The sequence below is a fragment of the Gorilla gorilla genome, chromosome 15 (genome assembly GCF_029281585.2).
Source record: "Gorilla gorilla gorilla isolate KB3781 chromosome 15, NHGRI_mGorGor1-v2.1_pri, whole genome shotgun sequence".
Classification (NCBI taxonomy): Eukaryota; Metazoa; Chordata; class Mammalia; order Primates; family Hominidae; genus Gorilla; species Gorilla gorilla.
In genome coordinates this window covers 70702673-70730153 of record NC_073239.2, presented here as the reverse complement: position 1 = coordinate 70730153, position 27481 = coordinate 70702673, and the positions used below count along the sequence as shown (strand labels likewise).

Genomic DNA, 27481 nt, shown 5'->3' with positions numbered 1-27481 from the left:
CCTCAGATTTTATTGCATATAGCACTGCATCATCATATATTTATGTAAAGTGCCAGCATCCATTGACTTAGTATGCGCATGATGGTTAACATATAAAACAGTATGCGATGAAGGAACGGCCCCTTCCTTCTCCCACCATGGCACACATTCTCTCTGTGACCTTGTGGTAAGGAAGGCATTTAACCCCTCTCTGCTTTAGTTTCCCTAATCGTAAAATAGGAACCACCACTCTCCTTTCTTCTTTAGCTCCATGGGTCTTATGAGGATTATTTGAAATAGCAATTGATCTATACACTTATAATACAACATAGCAATATCAGATATAAGTCTATGTATGTGGAAATACTTATTCAGAGAGATTGGAAGGAAAATAAAACTAGTGAAAACTAGACTGATATATCTCTTCTAGTAAAAACTAGACAGATATGTATTAAAATCTAAGTGCCTTTGAAATTTAGTGCACATTTTTGAGGTACTTTCTATTTCTCTGCTTTTGCATTATGTTTCCTAAAGCAGTGTGAAAGCTGATGACAAATTTCACACTGAAATTCTACTGAAAACAATGGATTTAGACATACGAAATTGTGAGTGGAGAATCACACTCACTCAGAGTGCTTTTTCCTCTTCTCTCCCTCAACACAACTCCAGTCATCACAGAACACTTTCATGACCAAATGTGTGTGGGGTGTTATTCCCACACATCAAGCAAACAATCAGTTCTGCAGCAGTCACCAGGGGGGTGTCCTGTAATTCAGTTCCAACACTGTCTACCTAGAGATGGTGTCAGATACCACAGGTTGAGGACTCAGTCTCCAAGACTGCCTCCTGAGTCACCAGTCCCAAGTCTAGAACTCTGGAACTTCTAACTGACCAGCTCCAAGCTGCGGCTCCTATGGCCCCTGCTCTGGGTTTGATTAATTTACTAAAGCTGCTCACAGAACCCAGGCAAACTTACTTAGATTTACTGGTTTATTATAAAGGATACCACAAAGAATACAGATGAAGAGATCTATAGTGCAAGGTATGGGGGGGAAGAAGAATGGAGCTTCCCAGCCTTCCCTGGGCATGCCACCCTCCAGGAACCTCCATGTGTTTGGCTATCTGGAAGCTTCTTGAACCAGTCATTTTAGGTTTTTATGGAAGCTTCATTATGTCGGCATGATTGATTAAATCATTAGACATTGGTGATCAACTTAACCTTCAGCCCCTCTCTGCTGCTTGGATGTTGGGAAGGGTGGGGCTGAAAGTCCCAACCTTTGAATCCTGCCTTGGTATTTGTGGTGACCAGCCCTAGGAGTTACAATCTTGAAGCTACCTAGGGGTTGCCACCCATCAGTCAATTGTTAGCAAGCAAACAGACATCACTTTGGAGATTCTAAGAAATTTAGGAGTCATATAGAAGGAAATGGGGTCAAAGACCAAACGTCTATTTCACAATATCACATTATAGTTGAAAGAAATATCCGCAAGTCCCCATTATATTTTTCTCTGAACATTTTGAATGTTATAAGATAAAAAAGGACAAGCAGTTAATTTGGTTGAAGATCTTCAGTGTAAGGTCAATTTTCATCTTGCTTCTTGTTTTCTTGCATCTTGCTTCTTTCTTAAAAGACTCATAGCCATTAGGGTTTTCCAGTCTAATGACTATATATCCATGACTCTTTAAAATCTTTCCTCTTCCAATCTCTTTTCACTTTGGGGTACTCCTCCTGCCTTCTAAAGAGATCTGTGTTGAGTTGTTAGAAATAGCCAAGGGACTTTTAAGAACACTGAAGCTGCATATTAAATGTTAAATTATCTGTGATGTATCTCCTTTCTTAATTTTCAAATGTTCAGAGAAGTCTGCTATACACACAAATGTTTAAGGAGAAAGAAAAAGGGTGATACTTAATGTCTATGATGATGTGGTATAAAACACAGACATCATATTTAGAATAGTAGGCAATCTATCTGCTGACCTAATTTAGTGAAAACAGGACTCATAGCCAGTGGCAAGGGGGAAAATTACAGTAGTCTCTATCCAACCCATCCCCTTTATCAAATCATCAATAGATTATGTATACTTCTTTTTTTTTTTTTTTTTTTTTTTTGAGACAGTCTTGCACTGTCGCCCGGGCTGGAGTGCAATGGCATGATCTCAGCTCACTGAAACGTCTGCCTCACAGGTTCAAGCAATTCTCCTGCCTCTGCCTCACAGGTGCAAGCGATTCTCCTGCCTCAGCCTCCCAATTAGCTGGGATTACAGGTGCTCACCACCAGGCCCAGCTGATTTTTTGTATTTTTAGTAGAGATGGGGGTTTCACTATGTTGGCCAGGCTGCTCTCAAACTCCTGACCTCATGATCTGCCCACCTTGGCCTCCCAAAGTGCTGGGATTATAGGCATGAGCCACCACACCTGGCTGATTAGGTATACTTTTAACAATCTATATATTTAACTTAATTTTTAAGCTACTGCATTTATTTGACCCTTCAAGTATTTTTACTACATTGCAAAGGAGAGGAGTTTTTTTCAGCAGAATTATTCACAAGAATATTTCAGAGAAAAATGATCAGAGTGAGAAATGACTCACACTTCCTAGAGAGCTCTGTGCAATTCCCTTGCATGGGGAAAGGGAGGACCAGGCAGGGTCTGCTCATCTGGAGGGTGGGAGTGGAAGCTGTGCTAGCCATTTCTGTCTGGAACTGTGTGAGAAGGCAGGGCTAGAGAATGATGGCATGTAGAGAGGAGTGTACTGAGGCAAGATGGAGAGTTTTTTTTTGTAGTTACTGTGAATGGAAGATTTAGAAGAGAAATTTATGTGTCTAAACAGGAGTTCCAGAAAGTTATGCTTGAAGAATTATGTGAAACCTTCAGCTCCAGCAATTTAAGAAAACCTACAGTAAAGATAATACCTTCACATAAGTGTTCAGATTTCTGGAGTTGAGTACCAAGCTTCTGGGATTATTTTTTGATTGTTGATTGTGATATACACAGTAAGACTAATCCATCAAATGGCATGCACACATCAAGCCTCAGCTCCTGTCTTCATCAAGCTGCCTTGATTCTTCTGATGTAAAATCAATTTCTCGTTATTCTCTGTTCTCATAACCCTTGCACATCCATTCTTTTGCTCCACAAGAATGCAGACTCTGTGGTTGAAAGAAACTTTAGAGGTAATTAGTACAAGCCTTCACTCTCATCTGATGATCTTTTCTTCATTTGTTCATTCCCTCAACTAATATTGGCTCTCCAGCCACTGGAACATAGTAGACATAACATATAAGTTAAGTATTTTCTGAGAGCAATTGGAGAAAAGCTACATCTTCATAAAGTGGATACCCATGAATCTTATTCTCAGCTGGTTCCTAAGCAACTCAAGTGTATCTTTTACATATCCCTGATCAGCTCACTCTCCCTTTCTGCACAGGGATTATTCCAAACTTTCATCACTTTTTCAAAAAAGTGACTTTATTCCTATCCCCACTGCTATGTTGCTGTTTCAGGAGTTTCACAACATAACCCATGGTGGTTTTAATGTAAGAGGTGTAAGGCTCATTAATGTTAGCTAGACACATCATTTTAGAAGTGAAAAAACCCCTGAAGTTTTAAAGAAGTTATATGACTTACACAATCACATGGCTCATTTAGGTGTAGCATCTGGAGTAGGTTCTAGATAAGTAGAGTCTTTTGCCAATCTTCTGTCTGTTAGGTGATTCAGATCAAATAACTGTACCTTATTTTAAGAAAAGTAGACTAAAAACATTTGAAGAAAAAATGACCAAAACTTTCCCAAATTTGATGAAAACTAAAACACTAAAACCCCTCCGATCTAAGGAGCTCAAACAATCCCAAACACAACAACATAAAGAAAACTTTATCAAGGCATATTATAAATTAATTGCTCAATACTAGTGATAACAAGAAAATGTTAAACATAGCCAGAAGGGGAAAAAACACCTTACATACAGAGAAACATAGATAAGGATGACAGCAGATTTCCTTTGGAAACAATGCAATCAAGAAGTAATTGAGCAATGTCTTTATGATACTGAAAGAAGAAAGCTATTAACCTAGAATTCTATAGCGAGTGAAAAGATATTTCAAAAATGAAGGTGAAATAGACTAAATAGACTAAGATGTACAAAAACTGAAGGAATTGATCATCAGCAAGACCTGCACTACAAAAAAAAATGTTAAAGGAAGTCCTTCAGGCAGAAGGAAATGATGGATCAAAATATGGATCTACAAAACTATGGAAGAGCATAAGAATTGGTCACTATTATGAGTACATATAAATATTATTTTTTATTATTTAAATATCATTAGAAATAATTGGCATCTAGACTGGAAAGAAGTAAAACTATTGGCAGATGACATAATCTTGTATGTAAAAAATCCTAAGGAACATGCACACACACACACAAATAATAGAATTAATTAATTCAGCAAGATTTTAGGATACAAGATTAATATACACAATCAGTTGTATTTCTACACACTAGAAATAATATAATAAAATTAATAAATATTTCATTTACAGTAGTGTCAAAAATAAAATATTAAGTAAATATGTTTAACAAAAGAACCTCAACTGATACACAGAAAACAATAAAATATCATTGAAAAAAATAAAAGAAGAGCTAAATAAATGGAGACATCCCATGTTAGTGGATTGGAAGACAATATTTTTAAGATGTCAATACTCTCCAAGTTGACCTACAGAGCACATGTAATTTCTATCAAAATATCACCACCTTGTTTGCCTATTAACAAGCTGATTCTAAAATTCATACGGAAATGCAGAATGGCTAAAGCAATCTGGAAAAAGAAGCCAGAAGACTTACGATTCCTGATTTCAAATGGTGCATGGCATTGTCAATAGTCTAGTGTGTCTGGGGTGTGGGAAGGGAGAAGTAGTAAAGGTCATAGTAGTAGGGCCTCCTTGTATAGCATGAATGTTAGTCTATGGAATTTGGCCTCGATTGTAAACTAATGGGAATATAAAAGGGGGTTTAAGCAGGGAGTCAGATCTGTGTTGTTTTTTTTTTTAATTCTGATTGGGAGGAGTTGGTGGGAGTGAGGATGAAAGTCTTTGTCTATTATTACTTTTAGGAGTCCTCTTAAATACCAAGAACTAAACTCAGTCCTCCCAGTCTGTATTTGAGCACCCAAGACATGCTGCAAATGAGACAGGACAAGCCTGCTGTTCATTGGACAGCTGAGGACAGTCATAGTTGTTTGGTGGAGCAACAACACTACTGCTCCCCTATTTGGCCTCAGTTCATATTGCCAAGGGTGGGAAAAATGTCCTGTTCTTTTTTGCCTGCCCTCATCCTGATTGATTCCTCAGCTCCAGACCTTTGGTTCTAAATGACATTATCACCATGGAGCCATTGCAAGCTCCATCTCTGCAGAGATTTTGTAATCCCTCCAGTTTTGCCATATGGCTTGCAAAGGGATGAAGAGTTGCCCTGCTTGAATATGGTTTGGGAAATCGGCAGGGTGTAATTTACACATCTCTTTAAAAAAATCCACATGCAATATTTCAGACTTATAAAATGTATAAAGAATTCTAAAACAAAACAATATATTTAATGCTCAGTTTCAGAAATAAAGTAGGATCACAGTACAGTTGAATTCCTCTGTGTTTCTTTCCCCAGTCACAGTCATTACTTGCACATGTCTATCCTTGCTTCCTGAGTAATCTCTGTCATACATTTGGTATTTGGTGTTCCTGTGCATTTCTTTATATTTTTAGTACATATATTCATCCTTAAGTGCTATATAGTATTTCATTGTATGTTTGAAAATTTGCTACAAATATTATCATACTGCTTTGTCCACTTGCAATATAATTTTTAATCAATCTTTTGTTTATGAGGTTTACCTATGTTGAATTATGTAGATCCTGTTTGTTCCTTCTATAACTGTATAGTATTCAATTGTATACATATACCACAGTTTATCCATTCTCCTGTTGATGGGCATTTATGCTGTTTCCACTTTTTCAAAATTACAAAGTTGTTGCCACAAACATTCTTTTTTCTTTTCTTGAGATAGAGTGTCCCTCTGTAGCCCAGGCTGGAGTGCAGTGGTGCAATCTTAGCTAACTGCAACCTCTGCCTCCTGGGTTCAAGAGATTCTCCTGCCTCAGCCTCTCCAAGTAGCTGGGACTACAGGCCCACACCACCACACCCAGCTAATTTTTTTTGTATTTTTAGTAGAGACGGAGTTTCACCATGTTGACCAGGAGAACTCTTGACGTCAGGTGATCCACCTGCCTTGGCCTCCCAAAGTGCTGGGATTACAGGTGTGAGCCACTACACCTGGCCGTCACAAGCATTCTCTTTTTTTTTTTTTTTTTTTTGAGACAGAGTTTTGCTCATGTTGCTCAGGCTGGAGTGCAATGGTGTGATCTCAGCTCACTGCAACCTCTACCTCCTGGCTCAAGCAATTCTCTTACTCAGCTTCCCAAGTAGCTGGGATTACAGGCATGTGCCACCACGCTCGGCTAATTTTGTATTTTTAGTAGAGACGGGGATTTCTCTATGTTGGTCAGGCTGGTCTTGAACTCCCAACCTCAGGTGATCCACCTGCCTCAGCCTCCCAAAGTGCTGGGATTACAGGCGTAAGCCACAGCGCCCAGCCACGCCAACATTCTTATCCACATCTTGTGTTCATATGTGAGTGTTTCCCTGGCATATATACCTAGAAGTGGAATTTCTGGGTTAATTTCCATATTTCTTGACTCAAGACCAAGAGGAAATTTGATTTGAAAGGATGTCACAGTACTTCCTAAGTTAAAATATTGTGTTCAGGCCAAACTTTACCAACACTTTGCTGCTGAGTTTTAATATCTAAGAACAGTAATATGCTTGAAAGAAGAGGGTGGCTGGGAGATTATAAATTTGCATGCAGTCTGCAGTAGGATAAAATGTAGAAAATGGTGACTTGCTGTATCAGTGTCATGTCTGGCTCTGTGTGGTTTTTTACACTGCATACCTGGATAAACATAGGAGGTCTTCCTGCCTCCACTTCGTTTCACTTTAATCCCTCCTCTCAGATTAGTCTTCCTAAAATTATCTTAATTTTATTACTCTGATGCTCAAAAACTACAGAAACTTATTTATCGGACAGAATACAAAGTGCATTAAGTCTTCCCCAGTTAGATCTCAACTTGTTGCCTTATCTTCCAGATTTTTCTCAAAATGTTTCTATTACAATTAAACAATTAACTTCTCCTTGTGCCCAAATAGCTCTTTTACTTCTTAAATTTGTACGTCCACTTTAGAATTCCCCTGCTAATGATCTTTCTCTCCTTTTCAATTATCTAAATTCTATTCATTCTGAAAGATAAATCTACATTATATCTTTTCTACAAGCCTCTTATTATTACCCCTACACTAGCATGTGACAGCTACCCAGTATTGCTCTTGATGGGATGGACTGTTCTAGGAGGTAGTAAATTTTTTGTCATTGGAGATTGTTAAAGGAATTCTATGAAATGAAATGATGGAATTTTTAAGGTTAAGAGTCCCTTTCAACTTTAAGATAATTATGTCTATAACCTCTTCTATGGATGCCTTGAATTATAATTTAAATTCTATATTTCTATTTAATTTTACTTGTACTTATTTTTATAATCCCCCTCATGAAACTGGTCAATGATGATGTAATTTCATTGCAACAACCCTATAATATGAAGTTTTGTATACTTCTCAAAAAATATACCAAATATTTTCAGAAGCAGAACTGAAATTATCGTTGTCACTTGTTTTCTTTGTTTTTATTATTTTAACATGTGTGGCAGAGTGCATTTTCTAAAGATAGCCACATAATATGTGTTGGATTTATGTTCCTGCCCAAATCTCATGTAGAATTGTAATCCCCAGTGTCAGAGAAGGGGCACGGAGGGAGGTGATTGGATCAAGGGGGTGAATTTCCCCCTTGCTCTTCTCCTTACAGTGAGTGACTTCTCATGAGATCTGGTTGTTTAAAAGTGTGTAGTACCTCCGCCTTTGCTCTCTTCCTCCTTCTCTGGCCATGTGAGACATGATTCCTTCCTCTTTGACTTCCACCATGATTGTAACTTTCCTGAGGCCTCCCCAGCCATGTTCCTGTACAGCCTCTGGAACTGTGAATCAATTAAAACTTCTTTTTTCTTTATAAATTACCTAGTCTTGAGTACTTTATAGCAATGTGAGAACAAGCTAATACACTAGAATAATATTTTTTATGCCATACATTTTTTCTTGAAGCTTGCTCTTCTTCCATCAAGGAGTAAAACCTATAATTTGTCTCCTTGGAATTTGGAACTGGGTGGGGTTTTTTGACTCCTCCGACCAATAAAATATGGTGGAAGTGAAGCTGTATAAATTCCAAATGTTAAATACTGTCATCTTGTTCTTTCAGAACTCATGTGCTTGGAATCTAGCTACCACGCTGTGACGATGCACAAACCAGCCCACAGGGAGAAAACCCCGCAGACAGACTGTGTCTACTTTTATAGCTAGCAGCCCTGGTGAGATACCATATGACAGCAGGCATTAGCTGCCAGACATGTGAATGAAGACGCCTCAAAGTGATTCCAGCCCCAAGCTGTTGTTACCCTCATTCTTTGAGCCTTTCCAGCTCTGTCCCCAGGCTTTGTAGAGCATAGACAAACCATTACTTCTGGGCCCTGCCCAAATTTCTGACTGACAGCATCTATCAGCATCATATACTGATTGTTTTACATTGCTAAATTTTGGGATGGTTTGTTATGCAGCAATAGAAAACGAAACAGCATGCTATTGCTGTTTCACAAAAATCACTTCAGAAACTTGTATTTAAGCCATGAGTCTAGAGATGGCAGTGGGCGACAGTGAATGGCTTTCGAGGTGATGAAATAACAGCTGAGTTTCCATTTACATCTCATGCATGCTTATTCCACCATCTTCCCTGTAATAAAATTATGGGAATGTACTGTAAGAAATAATTGCTGCCTCAAGGAGTTTAAATTTGCTTCCTCCTTCAGCAGGTTGCAGCAAACAAAAATCTCCACACGCAAACATCAGTTAAAAGTCATGGTTATCTGCAAAGTAAATGATTAAGGCTTTCTTTTGCTCAAGGGGCTTTTAAAACTAAGTATTGGCTGCTATTTCATTTTGCTTGAATAGCTTGTGAAAATAATGGCAAGACAGTTTTAAACTCTCTTGATATCACAGAGTTAGTCTTTGGCTGAAGAGAATCGATCAAATCTGCCCATTCTCCTTCTGCTGACCACCTGTAATTCTGTTACATTATACTGTACTATAATTACTTTTTTGAGGACACAAATAAAGGGTGAGAACACAACATCATACACTTGGGATTCCTTCATAAATCACTCATGGCTTTCACCATGTTTGTTTCATTGTCAGTGATAATTACATGATCCTTTTCTCGACTGATTGTTTCATTCTATAAATATTTCTTCAATCAGATTCACTAAGTTAGCTGTGTGACACCCAGAAATCTCTTGGCAGTCAAATAAAGCAGAAGCAGAGATGAATTTGTCATCAGTCCCTGGGTCTGTCAAACTTAAAAAAGATCTCTGGTTCTGTCTGCACGTCCTAAAGCTGATGTACGAAAATATACAGAAGTGTCATGTTCAATAATATTACTAACCTTTTTGTGCACAAAAGAAATACAATACAGAAAAAACTTTTCCCCCAATAACTTGTTTTCTAGAAATAACTTTGTTTCTTAGAATACATAAGTTGGGCAAATCTCCATATTCAGTTACTTTCAACTGTTAAAATTGGTTAATATTTAACTAAAAGTACTTTTACTTTAAAATGCAGCACCCATGAAGTTAAAAAAAAAAAACGAATTATGTTCTTAAAGCATTCTCTTTTTTTTAAGTTTGACCAGAGGAAAAACGCATGATTTGGTTAACATTTTTGACTAACACTGTCTTCTTTTCTTCATCTTTTCTATACTGTTCATTAGATCTGAGATCAATGTTGTACTTTGGAGTTTATCATCCTCATGAATTTTGGAACATTTTTATTTTGAAATAATTATAGAGTCACAAGAAATTGCAAAGAGAGTACAGAGAAGTCCCAAGTACTCATCAGCCAGTTTCTGCCAATGGTCTCATCGAACATATAGTACAATATCAAAACCATTTAGTATTGATAGTTTATGTGTTGTTCCATGATATTTTGTTACATGTATAGATTTGTGTAAGCACCACAATTAAGATACGGAACTATTCCACCATGACAAAATTCTCATCACACTCACTTTTCTTTCTTTCCTCTACCATCCCTAGCCCTGGCCATCAATAACTTTTTTCCATCACTAAAATTCTGTCATTTTGAGAGTGTTATGTAAATGCAATAATACTGTATGTAACCTGTTGAGGGCTTATTTTACTCAGCACAACCTCAAGATCTAGCTAAGTCATTGCATGCATCAATAGTCTGTTCCTTTTCATTCTGAGTAGTGTTCTGTGGTGTGAATATACTGCAGTTTGTTTAACCATTCACCTATTGAGGAAAATTTTTACTATTACAAATAAATATGCTATTACCAGTCATATATAGATTTTTGTGCAGATATAAGCTTTTATTTTTCTAAGTAAATGCCCAGGAGTACAATTTCTGGGCTGTATGATAACTATATATTTATTTTAAAAAGAAACTTTCAAACTATTTTCCACCAAAAATGTATGAGGGATCCATTTTCTCTGCATACCCATCAGCATTTAGAATTGGCATTATTTTTTATTTTAGCTGTTCTAAGAGACGAATAGGGCTATCCCATTGTGGTCTTAATTTGCACTTCCATGAACAGTGATGAACATCTTTTCATGTGTGCATTTGTCATTCATCTATACTCTTTAGTTAAATGACTTTTTATGTCTTATGTCCATTTTCTAATTGGATGTTTTATATTGAATTGGGGAGTTCTTTATATACTTTAGATTCTAGTCTTTTGTCAGATAGGTTGTTTACTAATATTTTCTCCCAGTCCATAGCTTGTCTTCCTTCCTCTTAACAGAGTCTTACCAAAATATTTTAATTCTGATGAAGTCCAGTTTACCAATTTTTTCTTTAATGGATCACGCTTTTGGTGTTATGTCTAAGAACTCTTCATCAAGCCCTAGGTCCAGAAGATTTTCTCCTATATTATCTTTGAAAAGTTTTATTTAAAAATGTTTTATATTTAATTTATGATCCATTTCAAGTTATTAATAATTTCCAAGTAATAGATGAGATTTAGGTTAATCTTTATTTATTTATTTTTGCCTATGGATATCCAACTGCTCCAGCACCGTTTGTTGAAAAGATTATCCAGTGAATTGCTTTTGCAATTTCATCAAAAATCAGTTGGCCATACTTTATAAGTCTCTTTCTGGGTTATTTTATTCCATTGACCTACATGTCTGTCTCTCTTCCAATACCACAGTGTTGACTACTACAGCTATGTAAGATTACTGTAGCTATATAAGTCTTGAAATAAGGTAGTGATTCTTCCCGCTTTATTCTCCTTTTTCAAAATTGTTTTAGTTGTTTGGTTTCTTTGCCTTTTAATATAAATTTTTATAATAGTCCTGTTTATACCTACACTTTTTTGCTGAAATTTTCATAGAAATTATGTTTAATCCATATTTGAATTTGGGGAGAATTGATATCTTTACTGTACTGAGTTTTCCAATTCATGAACATGGACTATTTCTTCAATTATGTTGGTCTTTTTATTTCTTCCATCAACATTTTACAGTTTTCCACATGTAAGTTCAAAACCTGTTTTGTCAGATTTACTCCTAAGGGTCTCTTTATTTTGAGTTACTGTAAATGGTATTATATTTTTAATTTTATTAGCTATGTGTTTATTGCTAATATACAGAAACACAACCAATTTTTGTTTATTTATTTTATATCTTGCATCCTTACTGAACTCAGTTATTACTCCCAGGAATATATATTTTTTAAAGATTCCTTTCAATTTTCTATGTAGACAATCATGTCTTCTTTAAGTAGAGACACTCTTATTTCTTCCTTTGATTTCCGTGTACCTTTTATTTCCTTTTGTTGCCTGACTGCACTGGATAGAACTTTCATCGCTGTGCTGAATAAAAATGATGAGAGAGGATCCTTCTTTTGTTCTCAATCTCGAGGAGAAAGCATTCAGTCTTGCACCAGTAAGTACAACATAGGCTGTAGGCTTTTTTGTAGGTGCTCCTTATCAAGTTGAGGAATCTCTCTCTATTGCTATTTTTCTGAAATGTTTAAAATCATGAGTGGGTGTTAGATTTTGCTAAAATTTTTTTGTGTGTAGATTGATATTATCAAATGATTTTTCTTCTTTAGCCAATTAATATAGTAGATTACATTGATTAATTTTCAAGTAGTGAAGCAGCTTACATTTCTGGATAAACCCCACTGGTCATATATAATTATTTTCATATATTTCTCAGTTCTATTTGCTAATACTTTATTAAGAATTTTGGCATCCATATTCATGAGGGATGTTTACCTGTAGATCACGTGTGTGTGTGTGTGTGTGTGTGTGTATGTGTGTGTGTAGCATCTTTGGTTTTGATATCAAGGTAATGCACGGATCACTGAAGGAGTTCAGAAGAGTCAGCCTCCTCTGTTTTCTGGAAGAGATTGTGTAGAATTAGTGTTAATTTTCATTTAAACTTTTGGTAGAATTATCCATGGAAGTCATCTGGACTTAGAGATTTCTGGGAGTTTTAAAATTATGAATTCAATTTTCTTAATAGCTATTGGTCTATTAAAATTATCTATTTCCTCTTGGCAAATTGTGATGTTTCATACTTGTCTAGGAATTAGTCTATTTCTTCTAAGTTGTCTAATTTGGGTCTAAAGTGATAACCATTGTTTTACTTCTGACATTTGCAATATGTGTCTTCTCTTTCTTCTTTGTCAGTCTTACTGGTGGGACTTTTATTACCTTTTAAACGAACCACTTCTTTGATTCATTGATTTTTGCTGTTTTTTTTCAACTTCATTGAGTTTTGTTACCTCTCAGATTACTTCCTCCTTCCTAAATTCTGATGTCTCTTTAACTTCTGGCTTCTCATTTTTTGCTCTCTATTTTCCCCTCCTCTTCTAATTTCTTTCTCGCCTCATTTGCTTTTGGGGCGATTGAATATCTTTTTTGTTATGAATTTGGAAACGTTATATTTTAATTCCTTTATGAGTTACCCTGAAGTTTTTAACTTTTATTTTTAACTTATAAATACAATTTTGTTAATATATTTATTATCCTTCTTAATAATACAAGAATCTTGTAATACTTTTTCTCTGATGAAGGCTCTCCCAACATAAGTGCTATTGAATTAATATATTTTAATGCTATCTTCTTTATAACCCTACATGATATTATTATTATTCTTTATCGTCTCAATGTTTGTTTCAATTGACACGTTTTTAGTACTCTGCTATTTATTCCTTCTTACATCTAAGGCCTTCCATCTAGGAGTATTCTCATTCTGCTGGGGATATATCTTTAGAATTTCCTCTAGTTCAGGGATGTTGGTAACAAAGTTCTCTTAATTTTATTGTCTAAAAATTCTTTTATCCTCATCTTGAAACATAATTTCACTGCATATAAAATTCTATGTTAAGTTATTTTTTCAGTACTTTAAATATATTCTACTTTTGCGGCTTCCATTATTGTCAGCTCTCAGTCTATTGACTATTTCTTTGAAGAAACTCTGCTTTTCCCTGGCTACTTTTAAGACGTTCTTTATGACATATCTACCATTAATGTACATGCTCCTAACAATGTAGTCTTAAAATATATAAGCAACAATTGACAGAACTACAGAGTGAAATCAATCAGAAATTTTAGCTGGTCTTAATACATACCGCTCAGGAAATAATAAATTAAAGCATATGAAAAACAAACAGAAATTTTTAAGACCCCCCAGAATACAATGGGTAAATGTAAGCTACTGGATGCATGTGGAATTCAACTCCAGCAAATAGAGACTACTACTTGTTTTCAAGCATACATGCAGCATTTACAAAAGTATACTTTGTACTAAACCACCAAAAAGCCTCAATTAATCCACATCATGCAGACCACATTCTCTAAATATACTACAGTACAATTAGAAATTAATAACAAAACATTAAATTAAAAATCCCCTTAAGTTTTAAAACTAAATAACAGAAAATTGAATAACTCTTGGGAATAAGGGTTGCAGTCCTATTTTTCACTTGCAGTTTATTTTTTTCTCATAACAGTCCTCATCCCTACCTAATCTAGTCAAGGGGGAAAGGGCAAAATCTTAAATAGCAAGATTGTGTTGTCATTTGGCATGAGGCTGTCTAAGCAGCAGATAGTTAAAATTAGGATGACGATTCTTTCCAGTTTGCATGGGGGCAGTGCTTTTTTATATTTACCATCCCACAATAATTATTATAGCACCCATTTTCAATTTTGAAAATGTTCTAGTGTGTCATGTTAGTTAAGGCTGACTCCTTCTTCCCCCCTTTTGCAGTCATTTGGAGATTTCCATCATTGAGGACTGTATGTAGTTCTATTGGGGAGGTTTGCTTATACCACTTCTAGAAATCCAATGTCTACCTTCAGCTTCTTGGTGCTCAGTCCCTCTGTACCTCTAGAATAGGGGTGTCCAATCTTTTGGCTTCCCTGGGGCACATGGAAGAAGAATTGTCTTGGACCACACGTAAAATACACTACACTAATGATAGCTGATGAGCTAAAAAATTTGCAAAAATATCTCATAATGCTTTAAGGAAGTTTACGAATTTGTGCTGGGCCTCATTCAAAGCCTTTCTGGGCCACATGTGGCCCATGGGTTGGACAAGGTTGCTCAGCAGCTTTTATTTTACAGGACCCTAGACAACCCTTTCCTGGCTTGCTCCCAGATGTGGTCCACCTCTGGTCCACGCTTTTCCCCAACAAATTCTGGGAGTACAGACTAACTCTAATGCAGCTATTTCCATCCCAATGCATCAGGGCATCTTAACATTCTCAGGGCATGTTAGTTATTCTGTGCTCCCCCCAAAATAAGGAATATATTTACATCTCTCTAAGTGATCTCATGGAAGTCAATCCTCACATGGATGGAGGTGAAGGAGGTAGCATATCCTAACTCCCCTCCTTTTGGGTAAGGGACACTTGAAGCTCAGCAACAACCATAGAAAGAATTATCTACTTGAAAACTCTCTTCACTATCTGACCCCTTTATATTTTAGATGTGAGTAAGGGGCCCTTTGGCTAGTGACTTAGAATTATGAAGCTAATATTTGACCATTTCATTTCTAAAGTCAGAAATTATGGAGGCCTCTCTTACATTCACTCTGAATCTGTCCTATTGATACCTCAATAAAAACTGATGCATAGTGGCTGTCATTTTAGTGGCTTATTACATATAATATATTTTTCATGGAGAAAAGGATACTCTTAACAAAATCAGATCTTATACATACTTCTTTGTGATTTTCCTAGTATAGTTAATAATATTTCCCAAACAAATATTATACAAATCAATATATATACTTCTTTACAGTTTCACTCTTCTCAAATGTAAGTTTGGGTAACGCAATGAATTCAAAAGAAATACAAACTTTATCCCTCTCCTTAGCAAGAACGCTTCTGACAGCTCATGAGACCATGTGGGAGAACTACATGTAGGTCAGTGTCTGTGGCATATTTCACACAGAGAATGCCTCGAAAACCAGCATCACATTTCCATTCCTGAGATGGTGGTGGTGGTGGCGGTGGTTGTTATTTTTCTTAGCACCCAGAGGAGTCAGCTGTTATGCTCTGATTCCCCCAGCTGTGGGCTTAGTGCTCTGCTGAAATATTCAGGAGTGGAACAGAGGAGAGGTTTTGGGAAAGAATGCGGGCAGTAAGAATTACCAAGCCACAGTACGTAGCTTTGTCGCTCTTAGAAGATTATTCGATATTTTTATTTCAGAATAAAACCACACCTGTTTCTATTAGGAAAACTGAGACTTAGTGAACAGAACCTTGACCGGATAAACCACCCAATGGAAATTTTTATTATTTTCTTGCTGAATTGTTCTCCCTCATCACCACCATCCACGGTGTGGACACTGAGTTTTAAAAGAATGCATATTAGGTTTCATATTCTAAAACCAAGTTAGAGAGATGTGCTTTGGAAATTTCAAAATAAAGATTTAAAATGGTGCCAAATCAACCATGGACAAGAAATGTATTTAGTTACATTTAGTTACATGAGATCATCTTGCCCACCCCTCCCTATCTTGCACACACCCCAAATATCACTTACAGTTCACTTCCTCATTCTGTCATATTTCCTAGCAACCACTGGCTCCAAAACCGTGTGGAAAAGCTGCCCGCTATAATGAAAAGCCCAATTAAAAATTATTTTATTTGCTCATTTTACAGTACCATTTATGTACGCCACTCAGAAATGACTTATAGAGTTCCCCACCCCCACCACCACTTAGGCTCATTAGATCTAGAAATAAAAGCTTGTATATTCTGACCTTTCTTGTTAACTTTCCATCTTCCCAATTCCCCTCATGAGACTTCCGTCTAACATCCTGAGTTCCTTGCTGAAACCAGATTTACCCCACATTCAGAGACTCTCTGAAGGCCTTTCTATCAAGCTAGCATTGCTTATGTCACCGATGTGTATGAGCTGGTGAATTATGCAGTTACGAATCAACTCAGTGTTTTCACCAATAGCTAACGTGACTTATCTCCAGTCATCCTCCTGTGTGCTGGCTCTATGGAAGGGATCAGGACAGGCTGTGATGTGAAGGGCCCAGGGCCAGATTCCTCCCTGGACAACACCTGCACAGGCAGCAGGGCATCCTTGACCATCCGAGAAGAGGCTCATCCGAGTTAACTTTCCTACTAGTGGCTTTCACTATAGTCAGTCCTTAGCTTAAAATTTACCTCTGGACATCAGTCGGAAGTATCTTCTGGTCTTATATGCCCATGAGCTGTGTTTAGCTCAGATTCCTCAGGGAGCATTTTTGTTTTGCTTTGTTTTTTTGTTTTTGTTTTTTTTAATGTACTAGAAAATAATTTAGTTTGATCTTCACCTAAGGTGGGCCAGGAACTTAGCATATGGAAAATACTGAATGCTGGGGTTGGTGCAAAAGTAGTTGTCGTTCTTACCATCAATTTTGTACCAATCTAATAGCACATTTGCTTTTAACATAGGCTTATGTGTTTGCTATACTCTCTAATGATAATTTTATAAATCATTGGCTTTGTCTCTTTAAAAAATAAGGAAGCTTTGGTTGGTGACCAGTTACCTGTTTTGATACAAGAATCTAGTGCTTTTAAAAAAGTGAATTCCTTGTAACACTAGTTTCTCATGATACTCATAGGCATTATATTGAAAACTGATTCTATGGACACATAAGTTTGGAAAATACTTTTTAAAATAAAGTTAAATAAGTTTTAAAAAATGTCTTAGCTGCTAATACAGATTGGATTGTGGTAATTGGTATATGTGTGGGGATGCTGGGAAAAAATACGTAGAGTTCTCCATTTCCTTTAACTTTTTCCCCCAAAGAGCTTCTAGGGTATTAGTACACCACAAATCACACTTTGGAAAGCACTTTCTTGTAATATGCTCAGGGTAACCCAAAATATGAGAATAAATATTCTGAGATGAGAATTACTACACTTTAATGATATTAAATTAGGGCATTTGTGAAAGTCCTTGGAGTTAACTTGTTGATATTGTATATTCTTTTTCTAAGAATTCAAATTTCGAGATCCTTTTATTATCTTTTTCCCCTCTGTATGTTTGTGTGTGCATTTTAAGTGTTCCTTTTAGCCCATTTATGCCTAGTGTTCCATTTTTGGAACACTAAGCTTGTGGGAGTTATGTATCTCCTACGGCTCAGGGTCATCGCCAAGGTCTGATTTTTCACACAAAAGATTTCCAACCTCCAGCATAAATGGATTAAAACACAAAGCAGGTTAACAGTTTCATCTCCCAGAGACAGGCTGTGTGTTTCTTTAAACGAAATGCAATCCACTCCCAATCTCTCAGTAGCCCTTAAGAGGGAGTGGGTGTCAATATTACCTGTGATTTAGCCCTTATGCTCTGAAATTCTGATTCAGTAGGCCACGGGCAGGGCCTGTCCATAGGTATATTATAAAACACTCATAGATGTTGCTTATGTAACCTCTCATCTGTCCAGACATTTGACAAATTAGTAAGTTTAATTAACTGGGTGCTGTTAACCTACTGAAAGGTGTCACTTAGACTTTTTTGACATAGCAAGTACATCTATATGAAAATGCGAAACAAGGGCATTTAGAAATAGTCATGTCCCTTGAGATACTTTTTTGGGGGATACATTTTCCCCATCTGAATGTTTCTTTTTCCCCTCAATGTTTCTCTGCCCCTTTCTGGGTCAGCCTGCCTTTACTTATTTCCCTGAGTGAGTGTGTGTGTGTGTGTGTGTGCATGCGCCTTTGTCTCTGTGTGACTTTGACTCTGAAAACCGCCTGCATGTGGTGTCTCCATCAGCTCAGCTGGGCTCCTTTCAGCTTCCTGCAGTTTACACAGGTGTCTGGCTCCTTGGACCAGAGTGGTCTGTTTCCCCCAATCCTCGCAGGCGCCTCTGGCATGCATCGCCTCCTCCAGCCCATGCATTTTGTGTCTGTCTTCCCTCTATCCCACAGGACAGGAATGCCAAAGGCTGGGCCAGACAGATTATTTGGAGTCCTGATAATGGGTGTACCCATGGGGAGAAACCTAGAAGAGTCCATGGCACTTTCCACTATAGGGGCAGGCAGAGGGTTTGTGTTGTTTTAAAACGGTTTCTTGTCATCCAACCCTATCTCCCCTTCTCCATCTCTCCCTGACTCCTTTTATGCTTACCTCATTTCCAAATTTCTTCTTGATCTTGTTGTATTTTTCCTCCCTTTTTAAAAAATCTGTTCCTCTCTTCTTTTTCATTCAAGTGTTTTTCCTCTATGATAGAGAATTTCAAACCATTCAACTGTAAATGCATAGCTGAGGCAGACCTGAAGATATTACATTTACATTGGGATGATTTCTCCGTTATTCTCCGAAAAGAGTATAGATCCAGCCAGATTTGTAGTAGGCTTTCCCATCTCAAATGCAATGTTTGTATACAAGTAATATAAATCTCAGCATGGATCTTTTCAATAATTTATTCCAAACAAGGCAAAAACATGGATTGACTTCTGGTGCATTGGATTTCACAGTAGGAAATTGAATATCCAGTAAAGAGAGAAAAAACCTTCCCAGATACTTCCAGACAAAGTTACTGAAATTTTAAAAGAATATTTTTGGGGACTGCTATATAAATAAGATGATCTGACTCACAGGGAGACTCTGGGGGCATTGGCTGTATTTGCATTGCACATGCACACTGTCACAGACAAATCTGGCAAAACTGAAATTTCAGCTATGCAGGACCACCCCTCACTGCATCCCCTACCACCATTATCTCTGCACTTCACTATTCTCCAAAGCTCAGTTTAGATGTACCCTCTTTCTCAAAGTCTTTGGTGACCTCCACTCCCATCCCTCAACTCTCATTGCACCTATGTTTACCTCTCTTGCAGCAAGAATCACTTGTATTTCATCATCATACACATAGGTAACTTATTTCTTCAACCAAACCACTTATAAGACCCTTCTGGGGCAAAATCCACATCAGTTGCATCATCCTTTCCTCCCAAAACATCTCATAGATTATGTTTTACCTCACAGGCACCTTATGGTCTCCTGGTGAACAAGCTTGGGTGAATTTAATGAACAAGCCCTGAGTGGCTTTGGAATCCTTGCAAAGTTCTTGGTTTAGAAACAACTGAGATTTTCAGATCTAAGAAAAGATAAATATAAAAAATTGAAAGCAAAATGTCATTGCTTGAAGGCTAAAAGCTTTATAGAAAGCTAAAGGAGTTAGAGAAGGAAGATCTCTCAATGGAAATGCTAAGAAGAGACACAAGTCAAGACACATCACTAAGGAGAGACCCAAGAAAAATGGCTCTATGACTACAGTCCATTTAAAGAATGAGGGCGTTCCTTCTACCAAGGTAAGTTCTCTTCTTTCTCTCTTTTCTTCAGACTATTTTTTCTCTCCCGAATTTTGGCGTATGTGATTTTAGTGGCCAATAACCTGGGTTAAATAACTGCATTTTAGATTTTTTTTCCAGGAACAATCTTCACCCTTGGGGGGCATTTAGTTGTCAAAACCATACTTTTGTGAAATTTCAACTCTTAGTTAAATATCTTGAAGGTTGCAAACTGTTGCTACTTGCCAGTTCTGAAATTTAATGTTCCACTTTCCTCACTTCACTTTTCTTTGCTTAGGATTTCAGATGAAGCCTTCCTTTGTGTGCGCTCCTGTCTGGAGGGCAGCTCAAAGTGACTTCCTAATTCTGTCAGGATACTGGCAAGTGTTCTGTTAGGACAACAGGACCTCAAAGACTTCTCTGCCTCATAGAATTTCGATGGGTGCAGCACATGCTTTAGAGTATTGCAGAAAGCATATCCTTAGCAACTACAGATCATATTTTTGTTGAAACACTTACCTCTTTTACAGACTGAAACAGGATTGAGGGTGTCTCCCAGATATTTGCCTATGCTCCAAGGGCTTCACCTGCATAACTTTACAGTTCCGATGAATCATTTCAAGACTAAACTGTCCAACTTCAACTAATGTTTCCAATGTGTGAACTTCTAGAAAGAACTTTAAAGCCAAATGTTTCAAAAGCTTTTCCATGACTACTTACGTGAGAGCAGTTGTATCCAGGCAGAGAGCTTTGAAAGAACAATGTCTCAGGACAAACCATGAGAAGTTGAATAGGTTAGAATAGGTCACACACTCTGTTTTACCATCTGAGGCCCCTCCAGATGGACAGGGGTGAGAGTCTGGTTGGCCTACAGCTGAGAACAGTGATTCTCAGCACTCACCATAGACATACTGAATCAGGATATCTGGGAATGGGGCTCAGCAATATGTTTTGACAACCTCTCCAGCACATTCAAATTGGAGAACCACTAGAGAAGATAAGAGCATTTGCTATCACAGATTTTGAAGTGTGTGCACAGCTGTGCAGAGACCATTTTAATGAACTTTGAGAGCCCAACCAGTACTGTGGTTTTACCCTAAGATTTACCACTTGGTGGGGATTGGGAAAATTAGGAGTTCACATTCCAACCACACAGCAGTGGAAAATACCTCTCTATGCTCATAACGGAATGAGAATTAAACTTTAAGAAAATGACTTTGATCCTGAGGACCTCCTGAAAGAGTTTTGGGGATTCCCAGGCTTCCTTGGACCACACTTTGAGAATCACTGTTCTATACAAGGTGCTGTTTGTATCCAGTTGTATTCGCCAGCTGTTTAGGCAGACCATTTAGACAATTATTTCCAGTGTCATTTCTAATCATTTCATGTACAGTCATGTGCTACATAACAACGTTTCAGTCAACAATGAACCACATGGTATGATGGTGATCCCATATGATTATAATGGAGCTGAAAAATACCTGTTGCCTAGTGACATTGTAGTTGTCCTCACATGGTAGTCTAATGCATTACCTATGTGTTTGTGGTGATGCTAGTGTCAACAAACCTGTGCCTCCAGTTGTATAAAAGTGTCACACATACAGTTACGCATAGTACACAATACTTGATAATGATAATAAATGACTATGATACTGGCTTATGTATTTACTCTGCCATATCTTTTATCATTATTTTAGAATGCACTCCTTCTACTTATAAAAAGAAAGTTAACTGTAAAACAGCCTCAGGCAGGTCCTTCAGGAGGAATTCCAGAAGGCGTTATTATCACAGGAGATGACAGCTCCATGTGTGCTATTGCCCTTGAAGGCCTTCCAGTGGGACAAGATGTGGAAGTGGAAGACAGTGATATTGATGATCCTGACCCTGTGTAGGCCTAGGCTAATGTGTGTGTTTGTATCTTGATTTTTAACAAAAGGTTTCAAATGTAAAACAAAAAAAACTAAAAATAGAATACAGCTTATAGAATAATATTATAAACAAATAAAACATTTTGGACAGCTGTATAATGTGTTTGTGTTTTAAGCCATGTGTTATTACAAAAGGGTCAAAAAGTTTACAAAAATTAGAAAGTTTATAAAGTAAAAGAGTTATATTAAGGAAGGTTAATTATTATTGAATAAATAAAACTTTTTTATAAATTTAGTGTAGTCTAAGTGTACAGTGTTTATAAAGTCTACAGCAATATACAATAATGTCCTAGGCCTTAGCATTCACTCACCACTCACTCACTAAATGACTGCAACTTCCAGTTCTGCAAGCTCCATTCCTGGTAAGTGCCTTATGTAGACTGCCATTTTTTTGTCTTTCATATTGTATTTCTACTGTACCTTTTCTATGTTTAGATGTGTTTAGATACATAAATACCATTGTGTTACAATTGCTACAGTATTCAGTACAATAACATGCTATACATGTTTGTATCTAGGAGCAATAGGCTATACCGTATGGCCTAGGTGTGTAATAGGCAACACTAAATTTGTGTAAGTACACTCTGATGTTTACACAATGATGAAATCCCCTAACAACTCATTTCTTAGAATGTGTCCCAGTTAAGTGATGCATGACTGTATATTTGTTTCCTCTTATTTTAGATTATAAATTCCTCTTAGTGTATATATGTTCTTTGCAGTGTCTAATTTAGGGATGAACTGTGGTACCAAAGTGCAGAAATGATAACTTAATAATTATGGGCTGATTGATATTTCTTAAATAACATTTCTTTGTAAAAAGGAGCAGAAGGAGCTTTGGGTCATTTTCTGGTTATTCTACATGAGACATTAACCCAAAAGGTTTATTATTAGAAATGTTTAACAAAAATTTATTTTTTGTTCAAAAAACAAAATTTGAAAACCTTACATTTTTATGCTATATTTGTTCAGATTTTAAAACAATTATTCATAGAATAGGTTGGATTTGACCTAATAATATTTTTCAGCTTAGCAGTCAATGCTTGTATTCTTTGTACCAGAATACCTGGGTTTGAATTCCAACTCCACTGCTAATTGGTGGTGTGAACTTGGATGGATTGTTACACTTGTTGTTATGTTTGGTTTCTTTTTGTATAAAATATGGAAAATAATACTACTTACCTCTCTGATTGGATTCTTGTGGTTGGAATGAGGTTGTGTTTTTAAGGTATTTACTGCAGTCCCTGCATATAACAGATGCTCAGTCAACATTTTTGGGACAAATATTTATTGAACAAACTCTAAGTAAATAACATTCATTTCATTAATTATTCCTTTTGAACATGCTTAATGTTGACTGTGTTCCAAAAGTCACTTTTGGAAGATCAGTTCTATGTCTTCTTTCTGTTTAAGCATCTGCTATTATATTTGCTTCAGTTACTTTTATATAGTACCTATCTAAGTGTTTCACATCTGGGCCTTGGAATGTGTGTATGATGTGTTTTTCAGGTAAAAACATTAATTATCAGAGAAATGTGTTCAACCACCCTATGTTCCCCGCACTTATATTCTGAGCCCCCAAATTAAGTAAACATATTGTGATATTATTACAGCTTCCTCTGAGTTATTGCTTTCTTACATTAATAATAATCTTTTGGGGACTGTGACCCAGGCTTTTCACAAAGCACCCATTTTGGAGATGTTTTAGGTACTAAGTTCACCTTAAAATTTTTCCAGTCTGTGTCTTCACTTTAAAAATGAAAATTAGCTAACAGATGTCATGAGGCCTTTCCCTCTTCTACAACTGTTCTCACTCTCTCCACACCTGACATTAGGCGCATGTGCCTGAGAATGACCCTTGGTTTCTTCTATGACTCATTGTTAATCATTATAGGGAATAGCTCCATCAGTTCATAAATTTGAAGTAAACTCAATTTCCCACACGGTCTATTAAATGATCATCAGCAAGCTGTTCAGATTGATTCATAAACTCTTAAACTCCCATTATTTGAAGGAGATTTTGGCTATATTGACAAACAAATTTGCACATTCTAGGTTTGTTCAAACAAGGCCTTCTCTATCTTCCAGAATATATAAGTTGACCTTCCACAGTCATCTAGTTCACAAACTAAATATTTAAAATTTGAGCCCATTAAGTAAATGCAGTTTATCCAAATCTCATGTTGTAATGAGAGAATGAATTTGGAAGAATCCTGCCCAGTATAAAGTCAGTATTCCTCCCTAAGAACCATTGTAAACCAAGATCACTTAGCTGAGGATTGCTATAAACACATATAAATCCACCAAATAAGGGCGTGATATTAAATCACAGACAGTAGAATAATTTTTAAAAAACATAACATCCTTGTTCTGTGAGACAGAAATCATTTATCCAGGCATTTCTTGACTATTTATGCATATTCATTTTTCCAGACGAACATTAGGACTATATTGTACAGTTTTTTAAAAAGCAACTTGTGATTGTCTTGTAACTGTATCTTTACATTAGTCCAGTTTTCTTCATGGCGCTCGGGAAGATTTTTTCATATGGGTTGTTTTTGCCCTTGTGAATGAGACTTTTACATTATGGGGTGTTTTGGGGGGAATATTTTATTTTCTTACTGAAATAAAACACAAATTGTGTTGACCATATTAAGGTCCAAGTTATTCTGGTTAAAGTTCAATTTTTTCCCCTTTCTTTTAATTTTTTTTCTTTGTGACAGAGTCTGACTCTGTTGCCCAGGCTGGAGTGCAGTGGCAGCATCCACAACTCACTGCAGCCTTGACCTCCTGGGCTCAGGTGATCCTTCCACCTCAGCTTCCAGAGTAGCTGGGACCACAAGTGTGTGCCACCATGCCCAGGTAATTTTTCATATTTTTTGTAGAGGCAAGGTTTTGCTATGTTTCCCAAGCTGGTCTTGAACTCCTAGACTCAAGCAATCTGCCTGCCTTGGCCTCCCAAAGTGCTAGGATTACAGGCATGGGCCCCCACACCTGGCCTAATTTTTTTTAAGCCGATGTCATGCATGCCCATGGAAATAAAAATATAGACATACAAATGATAAGAAACAATGATCTACTACCCATAAGGCCTGCTTCTGCATTCACTTCCATTTTTTTTAGAATCAACTTTGTTGGGGTATAATTTACATATGATAAAATTAACCAATTTAGTGTACAGTTTGATTAGTTTTGTTGAATGTCTATGGTCCTACAACTGCTGGTGCAATCAGAATATAGAACATTTCCATCACCTCAGGAAAATTTCTTTGTGCCCCTTTGCAATTGATCCCCTCCTCCACCCCATCCCTGACACCCACCTTTATACTTTTTGTTACTTTTGTTTTTTAATATTCTAATATTTCCTATAAAACGAATTACACAATATGTAGTTTTTTGTGTCTGGTTTCTTTAGCTCTGTATGACTTTAAGAATCATCTGTTGCTCTGTTGTGTGTATCAGTAGTTCACTTATTTTTATTGCTGGTAGTATTCTGTTGCATGGATATACCACAATTTGTTTATCCATTCATCAGCTGATGGGCATCTGCATTGTTTCTGGTTTTTGACTATTATGAATAAACCTGCTATAAACATTCTTGTATAAATCTTTTGTGGACATATATTTTAAATTCTTTTGAGTAAATACTTAGGTGTTGGATTTCTGGGTCATATGGTAAGTGAAGTTTTAAAGAAACTACCAGAAGTTTTCGGTAAGCATCTATACTATTTGATACTCCCACAACAAATGTACAAGAGCTTCAGTTAGTCCACATCTTTGCTAACACTTGGTATAGCAGACTCTTAAATCTTATACATTCTAGTGTGTGTTGGAGTATCCAATGGCTTTAATTTGTATTTCTTTTATGACAAATGATGGCAAACACCTTTTCATGTGTCTATGTGCTGTGCATATATCCTCTTTGATGAAGTGTCTATTTAAATGTTTGGTGTAATTTTATTAGGTTGCGTCTTATTATTGAATCATAGGAGTTATTTGTATATGCTAGGTATGAGTTTGCTACCAGCAGACAATTTACGAATATAGTTTCTTATAGTTTCTATTTTCATATTCTTAACATTGTCTTTCAAAGAACAGACGTTCTTAATTTTGATGCAGATTATTTATCAATTTTTTCTTTTACAGATTGTGCTTTTCTTGTGTTGTGTCAAAGAAATCTTTTTTCTGACCCAAGATCAAAAAGATTTTCTTCTGTTTTCTTATAGAAGTTGTACAGTTTTAGCTCTTATCTTCAGGTTTATGAGCCACTTAAAGTTAATTCTTGTGTACAATGATAAGGGCCTACGTTGTTTTTATATGTAGTTGTCCAATTATTTTAGCATGATTTATGAAAAGACTATCATTTGCCCATTGAATGGCCTGGAACCTTTGTTGAAAAACAGTTAAATTTATACAGGAGCATCTGTATATTTGGGCTCTCTCCTGTTTCATTACATATATGTTTAACCTTATGCTAATATCACAATGTCTTGATTACTGTAGATTTTATCCCTAGAAGATTATCATTGGTTATTATGCCAGAGGAACCAAATATTGGAATGAAGGCTTTATCCCAATTTTAGAAGTTATTTTTCTCATTCCATTGGTTTGCATTATACCTTTAAGCATTATACTTAAACTTATAATTCTTGGCTGCTTTAGTGTGGGCAAATAGCCCCTACACTTTTTTTTCACTTTCCATACTCTCTTGTATCTTTAATTTCACGTTGTCAAAATTTGCTATGTAACTACATTTAATTTCTGAGTGATTTCCTTATAGATGTATTCTATAATTTGAACTTAAGATTTATGTTGCTTACATACAGTATTATAACCACATAAGTATTGTTCTTCATGGAGCCCAGTAGTATGCTGGTACTTCATTTCCTTCTCTATCAGTCCAAAGTTGTGTCCATTTCATCAAATAACAAATAGCCATGTCTTTTCTTGCATTCCATTGAATGTTCACAATTAATTCACATCTTAGTTTACTTCATAATTAGACCTGACTTTCTTATACAGTTGTATTTTTCCTTTAATTTCTACTTGCTATTCTTTTTTCTTTCTTTCAGAAGAAACATATGCTTTCTTCACTATGCACTAATATTATCCAGAGTCTTAGTTATTCTGTTTTTTGCTTGGAATTCACTTTCTTTCTTCTTGACAATAATTTTTTGGAGCTATGAGATATTTTGCTTTGCATTTTAAAAATGAATGAGTTATAAAATCTATTTTATTTGCAAAATGTCTTATAAGAAAATCTAAAAATATACTTTCTAATTTGCGGGAGAATCTATGGTTTCTATACTAGTTAGATTAGTTTTAATAAGATCCATGAGGACATAGTTGATGGATTAATTATCACAAGGTTGGTGAGCCAATTCATGTTTTAAGGACAAAACATTCCAACAAGTGCAGTTTCCAATAACACACATACACAGTCCTAAGGTCACAGGTTACAATCCATGGGAGATGATTATTTGAAAATCACTGGAAACACTTTTTTTCTCTTGGTAAACAGACTGGATAAAA

The 27481-nt window shown here is 36.4% G+C and overlaps 1 long non-coding RNA gene across 3 annotated transcripts in view; it reads left to right on the top strand.

The window, feature by feature from the left end:
* Nucleotides 1–27481, top strand: part of LOC129526640 (uncharacterized) — a 145996-nt gene that overhangs the window by 61901 nt on the left and 56614 nt on the right. For all 3 annotated transcript variants that reach the window (XR_008671346.2, XR_008671348.2, XR_008671347.2), the window contains one exon: nucleotides 19880–20042. This is a non-coding gene — a long non-coding RNA (uncharacterized lncRNA). The remainder of the gene's footprint in view (nucleotides 1–19879; nucleotides 20043–27481) is intronic.